The sequence below is a fragment of the Temnothorax nylanderi genome, unplaced genomic scaffold, assembly GCF_030848795.1.
Source record: "Temnothorax nylanderi isolate EJ_2023f unplaced genomic scaffold, tnyl_v1.0 TNYL_tig0837_pilon, whole genome shotgun sequence".
Lineage (NCBI taxonomy): Eukaryota > Metazoa > Arthropoda > Insecta > Hymenoptera > Formicidae > Temnothorax > Temnothorax nylanderi.
This window is the reverse complement of record NW_027249899.1, coordinates 29024-38263: the sequence shown is the minus strand read 5'-3', so window position 1 is coordinate 38263 and position 9240 is coordinate 29024. Positions and strand designations below refer to the sequence as shown.

The 9240-nt window shown below is 38.3% G+C and overlaps 1 long non-coding RNA gene across 1 annotated transcript; it reads left to right on the top strand.

Moving 5' to 3' along the window:
* The first annotated feature begins 1553 nt into the window (after positions 1–1553).
* On the top strand, positions 1554–2869 carry LOC139785593 (uncharacterized). The gene is made up of 3 exons (XR_011722006.1): positions 1554–1859; positions 1984–2151; positions 2253–2869. It is a non-coding gene; the product is annotated as an uncharacterized lncRNA (long non-coding RNA).
* The last annotated feature ends 6371 nt before the right edge of the window (positions 2870–9240 follow it).

Here is a 9240-nt window from a genome sequence, read left to right as displayed (position 1 = left end):
ACGTCTTAAGATGCTAATACGCTTTTGATTGGTTTATAACATCTTAAGATTGTGCTTAAGAGACGGTCTTAAATATAATTTCTAACTACAAATACCTACCAATGACAGTACAGAATCATTGCTTCTTTAGTTTACACAGAAATTTAAAAAATATACGTTGATGATTTTGTCACATATCACACAATTCCAATAGTGGAAACAATAATGGTGAATTTTATAGGATGAAATCATAAATGCTTATTAATAAAATTTCTGTGTCAATTGAAGAAGCAATGATTCTATACTGTCAATATGCATAAAAGAAGATTGAATGTATGTTTATGTTGCTATTCGGTCTATGCACGTATAAAAAAATAGAATTTTTAATATGAATACCTAAAAGGCTACATACTGAATTACTTGCATTACAAATTACTTATAAAGTATAATAATATACAATTCCTATCAACTGAATTGTCTTTACAAATATATTTATATGTATATTAAAGCTAATTATAAATTTTTGCCTTTTAAATTCCATTTATATGTAATCAGGTACATTACTATTTTGAGCATGTGTTATTTGCTGCATCTAAATACATCTTATTAATAGAAGAGTAGGGGAGACCGGGGCCTAACCGTCGCCGGGGTTGAACCGTCAAATCAAATATCTCGGAACCTGTATATTGTGCGAACTCGCTATTAACATTGTAAACGCTGCTTATGGTACCCATGTGACCAACGGAGTTTCGGCAGGTTACCTGCCGTGTTATGATTTTTACGAGGGCAAACGTGTTTTCGGAAGGTGAAAGTTACATTTTCTGCGCGTGGAAATTTTGTAATATCTGCAATAATATTTGCTCTCCAAATCTCGAGGTACGTGATTATAAAGAGTAATGCATGCTGAACACGAATCCAGTGTAGTTTTTTCATTATCGTTGATGTCTAATATTTCGTGGGCGATCAAACCTGAAACTTGTGTTTGGGGTTAATCCGTCAGTAAGCAGTCCGGGTGCATTTCCAAGGCATTTCCGGGCATTTCCAGGCTCACTGCATATGGAATATGGATGAGACGGGAATTACAACCGTTCAGACACCGAATAGAGTCATCGGACGTCGAGGAGTGAAACAAGTCGGGCGAGTGACTTCTGCGGAAAGAGGAACCCTCGTAACTATTTTTTAATAATGTTTCGCATAAAAATTTTAAATAAATTTTTATATTTTTCTCTTAAAAAACAATTATTAAGATGTATCATATCATTTTTCAGGATTAGATGTACGTATATGTATTGAAAATGCAGTGTGACGGTTAAACCCCGGCATTTTTGAGATTTCAATTTTTCCACCGTTGTCGTTTTTGCTCTATACCGGTTAAACAAAGCGACGTAGATAAAAATTTCCTATATAAATTTTGTAGCTAAAGGTTCACTCTTTACAGTGGTATATCACATTTTACTAAAATTATTTATTTTCTTGTTAAAAATCGGCACCGAAAAAAAACTGACGGTTAGGCCCCGGTCTCCCCTATGCATCAGTTGTAAAAGAGATGCATCTATAGTGTAACAAGCCGACTTTTAATCTGAAGATTATTTGCTATTTAGTAAATCTTAATAAAGTATATATAGGGGAGACCGGGACTAGACCGCTAACGGGGTAAATCCGCCAAATCAAATATCTCGGAACCTGTATATTGTGCGAACTCGCTATTAACATTGTAAACGCTGCTTATGGTACCCATGTGACCAACGGAGTTTCGGCAGATTACCTGCCGTGTTATGATTTTTACGAGGGCAAACGTGTTTTCGGAAGGTGAAAGTTACATTTTCTGCGCGTGGAAATTTTGTAATATCTGCTATAATATTTGCTCTCCAAATCTCGAGGTACGTGATTATAAAGAGTAATGCATGCTGAACACGAATTCAGTGTAGTTTTTTCATTATCGTTGATGTCTAATATTTCGTGGGCGATCAAACCTGAAACTTGTGTTTGGGGTTAATCCGTCAGTAAGCAGTCCGGGTGCATTTCCAAGGCATTTCCGGGCATTTCCAGGCTCACTGCATATGGAATATGGATGAGACGGGAATTACAACCATTCAGACACCGAATAGAGTCATCGGACGTCGAGGAGTGAAACAAGTCGGGCGAGTGACTTCTGCGGAAAGAGGAACCCTCGTAACTATTTTTTAATAACGTTTCGCATAAAAATTTTAAATAAATTTTTATATTTTTTCTCTTAAAAAACAATTATTAAGATGTATCCTATCATTTTTCAGGATTAGATGTACGTATATGTATTGAAAATGCAGTGTAACGGTTAAACCCCGGCATTTTTGAGATTTCAATTTTTGCACCGTTGTCGTTTTTGCTCTATACCGGTTAAACAAAGCGACGTAGATAAAAATTTCCTGTATAAATTTTGTAGCTAAAGGTTCACTCTTTACAGTGGTATACCACTTTTAACTACAATTATTTATTTTGTTGTTAAAAATCGGCACCGAAAAAAAACTAACGGTCTAGCCCCGGTCTCCCCTACTATAGTTTTTTGATGACACTAATATTAAAATTAATCTGTGTAAGCAATTCTAACGTAATGCTTTTATAATTGAGATTATTGAATACCAATTTCATATTTGAAGAAGCTGTGAGTAACACATTCTGTACATCCGTAGTAATTTGCAAAGCAAGCCACCAAATATTTCCACGCCTCAGAAGAGAGTGCATTTATAATGCACGAAATTTTTAATTTAGAATTCGTAATTATATCCTGTATTAGAATCCTGTGGAATGTTATGAGAGTATCCACGTATATCCGTGTAGCCTTTAGATGTTTTAAAAAACTAGTCCTTTATCCTGAAAGAATATTTGTTGAATGCCATTTGTGTTTTATTGCAGACATATACGAACCGAAGTATATATGTATATACAAGTCGGAGTGAAATATATGTTTTAACATGTCTTTATCGGAAAGCAATATTATGTATTATATGTATACATTATAGACATTAAAAAAGTGTAAGCTTAATTTTATCAAATTTTATTAACAAGTTTATGTGTTTGTAAAATATGCTGATAACATGCGCGACACATATATTATTTAAATACCACGATATAGATAATACATTATACTGCATTCCGTGAATGCAGTAAGCAACACTTATACACAACATAATGTATTTTATTATACATATATGAAGAATAGTAATTTACGTCAAATTATTAAGATGAGCAACATATCTCTTATTTTGTCGAAAGTACACTCACAATCAGTTAACACCACTACTTTGTCTAAAAGAAATAAATATTTCAAAATTTTATTATCGGTTTGAGACTGTAAAAAAAAATAATAAGTTACTGAAATGTGGACAATGTGAGATAAGGAATTATGTCATAACAAATGATTTTATGACACGTATTGTTATATAAATTTGATTTTCGCTTGGTGTGCGTAAATAATTAATATTTACATAATACGATTACAGATTTTCTAACCTTACATAATGCTATAGTTTTTTTAGTTAATCATTGTTTGTGCAATCTTGAACACAAATTTAAATTCTTTGTATTTTGTCTGGAGAAAAGCTATAATTTGCTGTCAATTCGATTACACGTTACGAGACTCTGATAGCGATGATACTTGAAGAAAAAATCTCGCTTAAAAGAGGCCCGTTTCATGTACATCGATATCTACGAATTGTCGCAACATTAAATTTTACGACGTTCCAGATTCGTAACCTCTTAGGGTGCGTTCCCACTATACGCGTCGCGCGTCGCGTCACGACGCCGCGTCATGAGTTATCCAATCAAAACGTTTTATTTTATGACGTCATTTCCGACGCGAGATCTTGTCGGAAATGACGTCATAAAATGAAACGTTTTGATTGGATTACTCATGACGCGGCGTCGTGACGCGACGCGCGACGCGTATAGTGGGAACGCACCCTTAGTGCTGGTCTACAACCTTGCTTTAGTGCTGGTCTACGGCCGGTATTCATAGTTATTTAAGACCGTCTTAAGTTCAATCTTAAGATGTCATGAACCAATCACAGAGCCGTATTAGCGTCTTAAGACATTACTTAAGACGATCTTGAAGACTTTGAATACCGGCCTACAACCTTGTTTTAAAAGATATTTAAGCTCTAAGCCGTAAGAAATTGACCAATGGCAATTGAATTTGAGGAGAATATTCGACTGTGATTGGTCAATTTCTTACCCTTAGAGCTTAAATACCCTTTAAAGCAAGGTTGTAGACCAGCACTAGGCCATTGCACATAACAAAGTTTTTAGTCATAATTGTAAAGCCGTAAGAAAATAGACCAATCACAGTCGATTATTCTCCTCGCGCTTGAAGAATAATCGAGTGTGATTAGTCTATTTTCTTACGGCTTTACGATTAAAACTAAAACTTTATTACGTGCAATAGCCTTTAATAATGAGCACATAAATGTAAAAGCATTTTTCTTTATGCACTTCATTCAACAAGCACAGTATTCACAGAAATATACATACGTTACAACACTTATTAACGTTTACTGACACAACGTAGCTGTTTCATGTTAAAAGATAATACTGCTTGTTAGGTTTTATATTTACATATAATTATATTTATATAAAATATTCAAAAAATATTAATGAGTGAAGTAACCTGTTTTGTAGCTCGTGGTCAAGATTACAGATTATGTAAATGGGTGCGTTCAACAGAACAAACCGCTCAGTAGCGATCGAACGTGATTGGCTCTTACTTTTAGACCGAGCAAATCAGCGTAGCGTGTTGACGACACTCAACAGTTGTGTCTGTTAAATGCGGCCAATAAGCGCGTTCAGCAGGCCAAGCCGCTGAGTAGCAGTCAAACGTGATTGGCTCTTACTTTTAAAACCAACCAATCAACGCAGAGTGTTGATAAGACGAACTCAACAGTTGTATCTGCTGAACGCGGCCAATGTTTACGAATGCCGGTGAGCAGGTTTTGATCAATCGCGTTGCTTAAGGGTGCCGTCCCATGCAGGACGGAATTTCGGAAAACGGAATCTCGGAATCATTCTGATTGGTTAGCCCCATGGGGCACAGTACAAGCCCCATGAGGCTAACCAATCAGAATGATTCCGAGATTCCGTTTTCCGAAATTCCGTCCTGCATGGGACGGCATCCTAATTCGGCCGAAAGATGAGATTTGATCTTTTTCCGAGTCGACAACGACGCCCGGCCAACTTGGACAGTCGACACGTAAATATCATGACTGTGCGCATGCGCACGACATAGTATTCCGACAGACGATTGATTGTAGACCCGGCCTTGGTCTACAATCAGTCGTATGGCGGAGTCGGATGTTGTAACGTAGCCGATGGTCCAATGAGAGAATTTCTTTTTCGGAAACGAATTTTCCTTGCCGACAATGATATAGCTTTGTCGGCAACCTTGTTGCTGTCGCTGTCGTCATCGCTATCGCTGTCGCCTATTGTGCAAGGAGCTTAAAGGTAAAATTTCATGGGCAGTGAAAAGCAGCAGCAGATCGTTCTGATTAACTACAAAATAGAGAAGTTCTCGAGTTTATAGCCAATCAGTACGATCTGCTGCTCCTTTTCACTGCCCATGAAATTTCACCTTTGCGGTTACGGTTAAAGGCCTCCACACGCACATTTCCGTAACAGTAAGGTTTCAACCAATCGCGTTGCTTGATTTGGCCGGTTACGATCACGGACGGCCGAATTGAGCAACGTGGTTGGTCGAAACCATGTTACTGTTACGGAAATGTGTGTGTGGAGCCCTTAAGCCCCGGAAACACTTTTCTGTAACAGTAAGGATTCGACCAATTGCATTGCTCGATTGGTTGAAACCTTACTGTTACTGTTACGGAAATGTGCGTGTGGAGGCCTTTAACCGTAACCGTAAAAGTGAAATTTCATGGGCAGTGAAAAGCAGCAGCAGATCGTACTGATTGGCTATAAAATAGAGAAGTTCTAGAAATTCGAAAACTTCTCTATTTTGTAGCCAATCAGTACAATCTGCTGCTTCTTTTTACTGCCCATGAAATTTTACCTTAAAACCCGGTCTACAATGGATGTTGTAAGTCGTAAGTCCTAAGAATTGGCCAATCACAGTTCATTATTCTTCCACCACAAGGAGAATAATGAACTGTGATTGTTAAATTCTTGCGACTTACGACTTTGAGGAGAATAATCGACTGTGATTGGTCAATTCTTACAACTCACGACTTTACGACTCGCATTGTAGACCTAGCATAACAGATCAAATCAAGCAACGCGATTGATCGAAACCTGCTCCCTAGCATTCGTAAACATTTAACATAACCTGTAATTTTGACCACGAGCTATGAAACAAGTTACTTTACTCATTGAAATTTTTTGAATATTTTATATAAATATAATTATATGTAAATGTAAAACTTAACAAGCAATGACCGCTGTTACACGTCGGGTTTAATAACATCGGTAGTTCTTAGGCTGGCAAATCACAGCTATTCCCTTCTTCTGAAGAATGAGTGTGATTGGCTAGTCTAAGAACTATTGATGTCATTAAACCCGATTAACGGCGCCGTGTAACAGCGGTCAGTGTTATCTTTCAACGTGAAACAGCTACGTTGTGTCAGTAAACGCTAATAAGTGTTGTAACGTATGTATATTTCTGTGAATACTGTGCTCGTTGAATAGAGTGCATAAAGGAAAATGCTTTTACATTCATGTGCTCATTATTAAGAGCGTTACGAATCTGAAACGTCGTAAAATTTAATGTTGCGGCAATTCGTAGATATCGATGAAACGGGCCTCTTTTAGCGAGATTTTATCTTCAAGTATCTTCGCTATCAGAGTCTCGTAACGTGTAATCGAATTGACAGCAAATTATAGCTTTTATCTAGACAAAATATGAAGAATTTAAGGCTGCGGTCCACTTGACGCTACAAATGCTTTGGAGCGTTCTTCTTCTCCTTCTTTCTTCATTGAAAGAAAAGAGAAGAAGAATGCTTCGAAGCATTTGTAGCGTCAAGTGGACCGCAGCTTAAATTTGTGTTCAAGATTGCAAAAACAATAATTAACTAAAAAAAACTATGGCATTATGTAAGATTGGTCGAAACCTTACTGTTACTGTTACGGAAAAGCGTGTCTGGAGACCTTTAAGGCCATCGCACACAAAATGCATAGCTTAGCATAAGCGTAGCATAAGACCGCTAAACCAATGAGCATCCAGCATAAAGTCGCCATATTGATTTACATAAGATGCTTATTGGTCCAGCGGTCTTATGTTATGCTTATGCAGCCTATGCAATTTTGTGTGCGATGGCCTTAACACACAAAATGCATAACGTAACATAAGCATAGCATAAGTCTGCTGGACCAATGAGCACCCTCATAAAGTTGCCATATTAATTTACATAAGATGCTCATTGGTCCAGCGGTCTTATGCTATGCGGTCTTATTAATCATGTTTAACTTTAATTTGTATGGCCTAGTTTACACCGACCTGTTTGGTACGCGTATCAAGTACTATGTTCGTATCAAATCCGTATAAAGTCTCTGTTTACACCGGTATAACTCGAGATTTGATACGGATTTGATATGGATATAGTACTTGATACGCATACCAAATAGTCCTTAATAATCGTCTTTCCGACCTGTTATGCTGGGTCTACAATGCGAGTCGCAAAGTCGTGAATCGTAAGAATTGACCAATCACAGTCGATTATTATCCTCAAATTCGACTGTGATTGGTCAATTCTTGCGACTCACGACTTTGTGACTCGCATTGTAGACCCAGCATTATTTCTCACTAGGAATAGAAATTGTTGTGGGAAGCAGAATAATTAGGCTGAGTTTCCACTGAGCGCGTCACGCGTCGCGTCATTCGTCGCAACCAATCAAAACATCTTATTTTATTACATTTTTTGTGACGGGATGTTTAGATTGGTTAACGACAAACGACGCGACGCGTGACGCGGTCAGTGGAAACTCAGCCTAATTATTCTGCTTCCCACAACAATTTCTATTTTCAGTGAGAAATAACAGGTCGGAAAGACGATTATTAGCGACTATTAGACGACTATTAAGCCCCTTGCACAATAGGCGATAGCGATAGTGATAGCGACAGCGACAAGGTTGCCGACAAAGGTATAGCTTTGTCGGCAACCTTGTCGCTATCGCTATCGCTATCACCTATTGTGCAAGGGGCTTTAGATGATTATTTATTAGACGACATAGTCGTCTATTCCGACCTGTCATTTCTCACTGCGTTGATTCCACCATGTTTTTCCAAACTTTGTTTTCACCAATAAGGATGAACACGTACTATAGCCAGACTTTATCTTTCTACTGAGTGCGTCACGCGTCAGGAGTTAAGCGGGGAGCACACATTTTTGCACAACGCATAATGCGTAAGGATAAGGAAGTTGATTGGTCTATTTCCTTATGCACATGTGTATGGACCAATCAATTTTCTTATGCTTACGCATTATGCGTTGTGCAGAAGTGTGTGCTCCCCGCTTTAAGCGGGGAACACAGACTTTTGCATAACGCATAATACGTAAGCATAAGAAAACTGATTGCTCTATTTCCTTATGCACATGTGTATGGACCAATCAATTTTCTTATGCTTACGCATTATGCGTTGTGCAGAAGTGTGTGCTCCCCGCTTCAACCTTAATTTTATTATATTATTTGTGACGCGTTTTTTTATGTGACGTAACCGATGCGTCACCCAAAAAGATGCGTCACAAATAATGCAATAATGGGATATTTTGATCTGTTAACTCGTGACGCGAAGGATGACACGCTCAGTGGAAACTCAGCATTAGGGACTGTAGGACATCTGCGCAATGCAGGCTGTGTTCCTTTTGACGCTTTCAGCGCTGAAAGCGTCGCTCCATCTCTATTTGATATTTAATGTGCAACGGAGATAGAATAATGCTTACAGCGCTGAAAGCATCAAAAGGAACGCAGCCGCAGTGTCGCACGGTATATGTGCGACCCGATTGGTTGAAGGTGTCATCAAGGAAACGTTTGAACCTGCGTCACTGTTTTCGCGGCCTTTTTCCGTGGTGCCGGTGGTCGTTGGCGTTGGTCATGTGCAGTGGACAGTCAAAAGTCCTGTGTCGTAATTATATATCGCGTAAGTATAACCCCTGATTTCCATGCACGCGTTTCCGCGTGTAAAATTCCGCGTCAAACGCGCGCGTTTGATAAAAGCACGTATCTGATTGGGATAACCTATATGCAAACGCATGTTTGGCGTGCGTTGCAATGCGCGGCAACGCG